Here is a 9,030-nt window from a genome sequence, read left to right on the forward strand (position 1 = left end):
ACGTACTAACTATATGCATGCATGCATTCATCATAATATATATATATATATATATATATGTAACGAATAATTCCATTAGGGTTTCTGTCCACAAACCAGCTGCGTTATAGTGTGCTATATATGTGCTGCCAGAACATAAATGGCAATGTATTCTACAGTATTGTGGCTAAAGTTTGAATAGCTGCATAGCAGCTAATGTATTGTGAAATGTTATAGTGTTAATGAATGCATGAGTTTTAGTAGTTAGTTACTTGCTCATAGTAAGTAAATGTACTTACGTTTGCTCTTAACATGCATCTTTTGAATATATAGAAATCAAAGCACGAAATGATTATTCATTTAAGGAATCAAATTGTATTTTTTATTTTTTTTAATATCATTAAAATATGTGATTTTGAAGCATTTTTTTGCTATTATAGTTATATTTTTTAAATAAAATATGGGTATTAATAGTGACTAAAAATTTTAATCATATTATTATAAAAAGAGAAAATGTTTATGTTTAGTAGCAAGTATATTGGCTGCATAAATGGTGTTGACAATGTTGAAGAAGTGACATCTGTCACATATTTATGAAAAGAAAAAGTGGCTTCTGAAAATTGTTATAATGCGGGGTTGTAATTGAAAAAGGGGACGTGTGTTTGTTTGAACATATAAAATATGTTTTAAGAAGTTGTGATTTTGTTCCTTTTTTAGTGTGAAATAAGGAAAATGTCGTCGTAGCTTATCAACTCCCTTCCTGCATCCCAGTTTCCGGCCAGCAAAATCTTAAACTCTTGTCGATGTTTAATGTGACCAAACCATTTAAGATGACCTCTCTAATCTGTCACTGGAGATGCACCAACCCTTTCACAGATATATTAGTTTCATTCTTTAGTTAAAATTGATAGGTTTCATACACACACACACACACACACACACACACACGTTTGTGTGTATGTGTGTGTGTTTGTGAATAATTATGTGTGTTTATGTATATGTATGTGTTTGTGATTATTTTATGTGTGTGTATGTGTTTCTCTCTCTCTCTCTCCACCTCCTCTACCCTCCCTCTCTCCCTCTTTTCTTGTTATCGCTCTATTTCTTGATTGTGATTCTCGTATAATCTCGGATTAATCCAAAACCCCATATCTTATATTTGAGCATTGCTCAAACTAAATTTGGTCCTCATTTGAACCTTATTTGAACAAAATTTTTTATTAGGAATTCATTTGAATGAAACAATATGGGATATATAATGACTTTGAACTTCAATTCAAACATCATCAAAGCCTTTTTTTTCTTAACTTATGATTATAAATCATGTTTCCACTCCCTTCTATTGTACTTAAGAGAATAGACTAAGTTGGAAATGATGGTGATGCATTACAATTTAAAAAACATAAGTATTATAAGTGACCTTATTGAATTACATGCTTACTGAAAGCTGCAAAATAAGAGTATTGAACTGAGAAGATCAAGCAAACCTCTATGACTAGTTGAGAAGATGCTTGGAAGAAAAAAGTTGTAAGTTGTAGTGCTGTTCAAATTTTCTCATTATAATAAAATTATTTTAATAAAAAGTTATTTTTATTTCAAATGATTTTTGGCCATAATTTCCAAAAATTATGGAGCATATTTGTAAAATAAAAGCAATATGAGGAATAGAAATCAAAGTTCCCTAATACAAAGAGTTTCATTTATAAAATTTTTTTTTTTTTTTTTTTTTTTTTTGCTTTGATACATATTTTTAAAGGTTTTAGCTATTTATAGAATTAATATTTTCATAATTTTCTTCATTAAATTTTCAAAAAAAAAAAATTATGACACATGCAAAGATAAAACTCCATTAAATTAATTTAAATAGTAACTTTATAAACAATATAGATTTTGATGTCATATGCATAAATCTTTTATTATTAAAAATAACAGTAATAATAATAATAATAATATTATTATTATTATTATTATTATTATTATTATTATTATTATTATTATTATTATTATTATTATTATTATTATTATTATTATTATTATTATTATTATTATTATTATATGTAATGAAATTTAGTCAAAATGTTTTAACTTGATTAGCTCATCCCACATTGAGATACAGCAATAATCTCAATGAAATAAAATTAATTTCATGTTTCACATAAATAATATATTCTTAAGCCTAACTCAATTGGGTAGAATAACAATAGTTTAAAAAAAAGTTGTTGTTGCTCATGGCCAGCTCAAACATCATATAGATTTACAAAAATATAAACAAGGGCTTTTAGCAAGATAGTATTCAGCAGCTAGCTAGTTAAAGCCTTAATTATAATTGATGCGTGCTAGAAAATTCACAGTGGTAAAGTAATGGATTATTGTCTTGGCGTTGCGGGGAGCGTTGTGCCGAAGCATTAACTCATCTCTGCCTTGTGTAGCAAGTGAGTAACGGGATCTTTTATTATATTGCGAAAATGGTGATAATGGGAGAACCTCGTTCTGCTGCGAATCAAAGAAAAAGTCAGAACTTGGTGAATGTGATGTCAGTTCTGATGGAGAGCGGCTTGATCATATTTTGAAAGAGGTATTACTTATCGAATGATATGGTGGTGGAATTGACTACTTCAACAGATGAATGTATTCTCCTCCTTTTGGAGATGTTGTCATTTATGAGGCAGCCTTGAGAGCTGGCTTACGATTTCCAACGGCACCTGAGTTCATCGAAATTGTGAAGGCGTTCGGATTTTGTGTTGCTCGACTATCTTATGGGGTGGTGACAGTTATTATAGGATTAACTGTTTTCTTCATAAGTCACGGGTTGAAGTTAATGTCGGCAATTTTATCGCAGTTGTGAGGATTATTTAGTGACTCACATGATCGTATGATATTTAAGCAGGAGTTGGATTTTTTCTTAAAGGAACCGATAAGACAATGGTCCGTGAGATTTTTCTTTGCAAAGAACGATTGGCGGCTTCGTGAGAGGCAAGGAAGGTTCCAACAGTTGTCTGTCCCTCTTCAAACTACTGAGGAAGGAATATTGCAGATGCTAGGATTTCACGACGCAATATAATTACAAATTTGTGGACGAAGAATCATTGTTCAAGGTCAAGCTTTCATTCCACCCCGAGTGATCCACAGTTGTAGTATTAAAAAAAGCTAAGAAGGAACCTTTCGAGCCATCCCTATAGCTTCCTCAAAGCGACTCCCAACAAACAGTGACTCTGAAGTACTACCTCGGAAAAATTAAAAAAAGGTTAAAACATTGCAGAAGCTTTTGTTCAGTCCTTTGACCGTTCATATTCTTGAGAATATCTTGTCTCATGAATCTACTGGGCTCTTGGAGGTCGAGTGCTTTGTAGGTTTCTTTTATCTTCGACTACTATATACTCATTTTATATATCTAACTTTTTTTTTCTAGGTGGATGACATGGTGGAAATTCAAAAGGGGCTAAGACTGACACTGGAAAACTAGAACTCCAAGTTTGTTAAGATCAAATATTTCTAAAGCGAGTACAAATGCCGATATGAATCTGTGGTTGAAAAAAACACAACTCCGGAATCACAGTTGACAGAGTGCAAAATAGAGCTATCAACAATGGCAATTTCCCTCTCATTGCAGCTTCAGGATCTTAAGAGAACTCGAGAGTGGTTAGTGGAAGCTTGAGTCGACCTTAGTGAAAGTAATAAGCATGTGAAAGCCCTTGAGTTGACGGTGTCAGCCCAGAAGGAAGAGATCCAACTTTTGAAGTCTATGAAGGATGTTAATGTTGCATAAGTTAGGCGCAAAGCAGTTGAGGACTTCAAAAACTAGCTTGAATTCAAGACTATCGTTTGAGATCATGTTTAAGAAGCTTGTGATCGTATACTTGATGTTGAAGGAAAGGAGCAGCAAAAGTGGTCCACGGAAGCACTTGAGTATGGACCTAAAAATGCTTTTTTTATATAGTTCATTCCCAATAAGGATGAAGTTGGCAGTCATGTGCCAGAGGTGAATTTATGCAGTAGTATCATCGAGCAGTGTTCCGTCTCGGAGGAAGGAGATGATGGGATCCATCCATGATGGCTCCCCTGGGTCATCTATAGATAATATCACCCATGGGCCCTAGATGCTAGGAAAATGTATTTCTTCGATGAACCTTCCTTTATAAAGATCTCCAGTTGTCAAAGTTGTGAGCTTGGAGAGGGCATCAACTCGGGTGTTATGCTCCTAAAGTATGTGAATGAGGTGACATGTTTCAATTTGAGTGAGATGTGTTTTTTACTAAACTGAGATATTGCACTAGTTGTGAGTTATGAGTGTTGAATTCGAATTCTCCCTTCTACTTAGGATGCAATGAGTTGAGAATCAGTGTAGATAATCATGTTTTGTACTTCACAATCGATGGAGAGTTTTAATCTGGTGACGAGGGCTTCATATTCGGCAACATTTCTGGTGGCTGGAAATTTTAAGCTAAGCTTGTATTCCAAGATGTCTTGCTTTGGGGAGAAGAATATTATTCTTGCACCAGTTTAGTGTTTTTTGATGCTCCCTCCACATACAGTGTCCATTGAATAGATTGTGGACGAGAAAAAGGCAGCTCGTCAAAAGCAAGCACAGTACATTCTACCATAAAGTCGGTCAATACTTGTGATTTGATGCTTGGTCTTGGTAGATAATGAATATCAAATTCTCCCAATTCTACTTACCATTTAACTGAACTTCCTGGTGTTTCTGGTTTTTGTAGGATAGCCTTCCAAGGGAGTTGTGTGTAGACGCAGATACTGTGAACTTGGAAGTACGAACGAAGTCTCCTTGTTGTGAAACTTTGATAAGTTGCACCAGCATTTTTTAACCCAAACGACATAACTTGACAATAGTATAAGCTCTTATTTGTTTGAAAAGAGGTGGCTTTCTCGTGTATTAGGTTCATCTTTATTTGATTTTACCCTAAGTATGCATCCATAAAGCTGAGCATCTGATGTTTGGACGTGGCATCGATGAGTTGATTTGTGCGCAGGAGGGGAAAGCTATCCTTCGAACTAGCTTTATTGAGGTCTATATAATCGACACACATTCTTCATGAACCACTAGCTCTTTCTACCATGATGATATTGATCATCCATGTATGGTGGTGTACTTTCCTTATGAATATTTCTTTAAGAAGCTTGTTCTATTGATCATCCATGTATGGTGGTGTACTTTCCTTACGAATATTTTCTTTAAGAAGCTTGTTCACTTCTTATTCATTAGCTTGTAAACGATATGGGGCAAAATTGTGCTTCTTCTGAATGACCAGTTTAAATGTTGGATCTATCTTTAAAGAGTACACGATAATTTCAAGGTCAACTCCAGGCATGTCGACCAGGGTCCATGCAAAATGTGTGTTCCTTTGGAGGAAATCTACATAATATGACCTTTGCTCATTGGAGAGTAAGGAACCAAGTTGCATTATTCTCGATGGGTGTTCATTAGAGAGGAGGAAGTGAACCAAATCTTCCATGGGAGAAGCTCGTTGATATACATCCTCATCTTGAAGATCAAAATTTTCAATACTAAGTGTCACTAACGGGTGCAGTTGAGCTTGCCAGAGGTAGCATGATTGTGTTATCTGTTGATCTCCTCTTACGACGTCGATCCCCGCTGGGGCTGGAAACTTTAGCTTCAAGTTTTGCACAGAAGTCACAGTATCAAAGATGGATTGTATGGATCTCCCAAAGATGGCATTGTATACTGATCCTGACTCGACAACGTTGAACTGGACTAAACGAGTTATTTGTTGAGGAAAATCTCCCATGATAACAAGAAGATTGATTATTCCCTCGACCCTTAGCATTTAATTATCAAACCATATAATGGCTCGGACACAGCTTGAAGTATTTCTCTTGTCAGCTGAAACTAATAATATGGAGTAGAACAAAACATCAACAGAGAACTCATTGTCAATCAAGAACCTCTTTACGTTGTAGCAGGGTTCACCAATTACTGCGCTAATGACAAAAGGGTCATAGTGGGGTACTCGTACTCCTTTTAATTCAGAATCATCAAAAGGGATAGGTTCAAGGCGTGATTTCTTCTGTGTTGGTTCACTAGGTGTAGTGATAAGAACTTGATTAATCAATAATGGGTCTTTTGCAATTGTCTGAATTTCGCCCACGACTAAGTAAACCCATGTTGTTGCCTTTGTGTTCGTTTCCCCCAGTAGAAGCATTATCACTATCAGCTAGCTTGTTTTGTATAAATTGACCGAGATTTCCCTGCTAAATCAACCTTTCAATCTCTTCCCTAAGCTGCTTACACGCCTCAAAGGTGTGGCCACAACTTCGATGAAAATGACAGCATTGTTCTTGATTTTCTAAGTTAAGTTTTAGGGGGTGAGGCCACTTAATAGCTTGCTCATCTTTGATGGTCGTTAAGATGTTAGCACGTGAAATATTGAGTAGTGTATACTCTTTCTTGAGTCAATATTAAGTTTGTTGGCTCGCAAGTTGGATGAGGAGGTCAAGATTCTTCGATTATTCAGATTTTCTTCATCGTGAAGATTGATTATTGTCTCCGGAATTACTTTCACTTTCCCCAAAATTTCTCAAATTGCTCATTATGTGTTTTAATGGCCTTGTCTACAGTGATTTGGACCTCAACACGGTGGACACGTTCAGCATAAGAACGAACAGTCTTCTACATCAGTGATGAGTAGAAACACTGTAGACCCCACCTTAGTAACCCTGGATCTACTCCTAGAATTTGATGGGCTTTAGCAGAAAACCTATGGAAGTAGTCTTTGAGCGACTCTCCTTCATTTTGATAGTGATGAGTAGAAACACTGTAGACCCCACCTTAGTAGCGACTCTCCTTCATTTTGATGAAGTCCCGAGAGATGAGATGAATCCTTGATAATTTGTTGATTTGCTATGAAATTCTCCACAAACTGTCTGGCAAGCTCATTAAAAGTATTTACAGTGCCCTCCGCCATAGAGTAGAATCATGTTCGAGCTTGTCCCTTAAAAGTGACAGTGAACACCTGACACAAAAAGTGTGTTAGAGGCATGTTGAATGTGTATGATGGTTTAATAATGATCAATATGTTCATAGGGGTCAGTTATCCCTTCATAGGTGTTAATGTTCGGAAGCTTGAAGCCTACTGAGATGGGGTGGGGAGGATTCATGGATGTTATGGTGAGTGTGGAAGTGCTTCTTTTTCTCTAGGTGGAACTCTTCTCGAACGAGGTGTCATAGTTCGTTACGAATGATATCATCTTGAATGGCAACAAAATGTGGCAGTGCCAGGTGAGTTGCATGAGATGGGTAAGTGGAACTTATGGTGTCAAGGAGTTCAACATCATGACCTAGCAGGGGAAGTGTTCCTTCTTGGGGAGGGGGTTCGGTACGAGTTCCTCCGAGCAGTATGTTTCTCGTAGGTCGCGGATTTGATGGTAAATGAATTTCGTTCATCAATGCGGACAACAACTGTTAAGTCCCACGTAGAAGTTGTAGGATCTCCAGTTGAGACTCCTTCATTTTGTGCATTCGATGTCCCATAGAAGAACCAGAAACGCCCTTGTTGGCGAGATAACGTCTTCTAAGGCGGGAAAATGAAGAAGCATGTCGCCCTTGATGTCATCACTATTCTCTGAAACAATGGTGTTAGAGCAAGCTGCTCCATTATCCCAAATATTGTGTCTAGTGGCCATGTAACAAATCGAGCAAGTACTTTAGTGGTGGGATAGAGAAATTCCCACAAACGGTGTCAAACTAATGCGTGCTAGAAAATTCGTTGCGGTAGAGTAATGGATTATTGTCATAGCATTTCACGAGAATTTAGTACACACTCAGGTGAAATAAAAATAACCAGAGATGACACCATAAGTTTTTACGTGGAAGCCTCATAAAGGGAAAAACCACGGGGTTTGGTCTAGTTGCAGAAATTCACTATTAATTGATGATTACAGAAATTTCTTGTCTCATAGACGAAAAAAGATAATTATATATTTCAGATTACAACGTCGAAAAGACGTCTGGCTGGCGGTGATTGACAATGATTGATGGCGATCGATGGTCATTAGCTGTGGTCGATGACAGTTGACGGAGGTCAACGCGATTGGCGGTGGTCGATGAAGTTCGGCGGTGGTCAACGGAGGTTGACGATGATCGATAGTGGTTGATGATGGTTGTTGGTGGTTAACGGCTGTCGGCAGTGGTCAATGACTTTCGGCGTTGGTCGACGGAGGTCGGCGGTGGTCAATGGAGGTCAGCAGTGGTCGATGACAGTCAGTGGTGTTGCTGTACTTCAGCTCCTTCTCCAAGCCTCAAGTCTCTCTCTCAAGGCTCAAGCTCCCCCTCATGAGAGGGGTGGGACTATTTATAACGTTTTGGGTGCAATTAATGCAGGAATATGAATCATTTTGATCAGACGGACCAGTATTTATAACGTTTTGGGTGCAATTAATGCAGGAATGTGAATCATTTTGATCAGACGGACCAGAAAACTTTCTTCAATCATGTTTAATGGACATTTGAATGCCTTAAAATGTTAAAATTGAGCAATATTGGGCTCGTTAAATTCGTCTTATCGAAACGTTCGATTCGACTATAGGCTTGCTAGCTTCGGCATCCGTTTGATCTTCTAAATATTTTCAAAAATCTTTCAAATAATGTGGGCTTGATTTGACTTGGATTGAGCTAGTTTTTATATCATTGGGTTTATCTCATCGAGTCGGTCAGTTTGACCATAAGTTTACTGAAATTGCAGTTCTGTATGACGTTTAATTGAAGTTTGAATATTTTTTGTTCAAAAGATTGCATCGAGATTCGAGTTGAATGAAGAAAATTTGTTGGTGGCATATTAGTTGTCCTTCTATTTTCAAGCGAGACCATTTTTATCATCCAAAAATATCAAAATTTGGAGCATTTTTGTTGTGTGTGTGTGTGTGTGTGTGTTACTTTATTACTAGTAGTATAAGAATATTTTTTATCCTTAGATATTTAGGAAGTTGAGCTTAGCTCAGTTGACAAGTTTCTTTACTTTATGATGGAATGGTAGGGTTCGAATACTATTGAAAACAGAAAAACAAATTTTCTATCTT

This window comes from Phalaenopsis equestris, unplaced genomic scaffold (genome assembly GCF_001263595.1).
Source record: "Phalaenopsis equestris unplaced genomic scaffold, ASM126359v1 Scaffold000054, whole genome shotgun sequence".
NCBI lineage: Eukaryota > Viridiplantae > Streptophyta > Magnoliopsida > Asparagales > Orchidaceae > Phalaenopsis > Phalaenopsis equestris.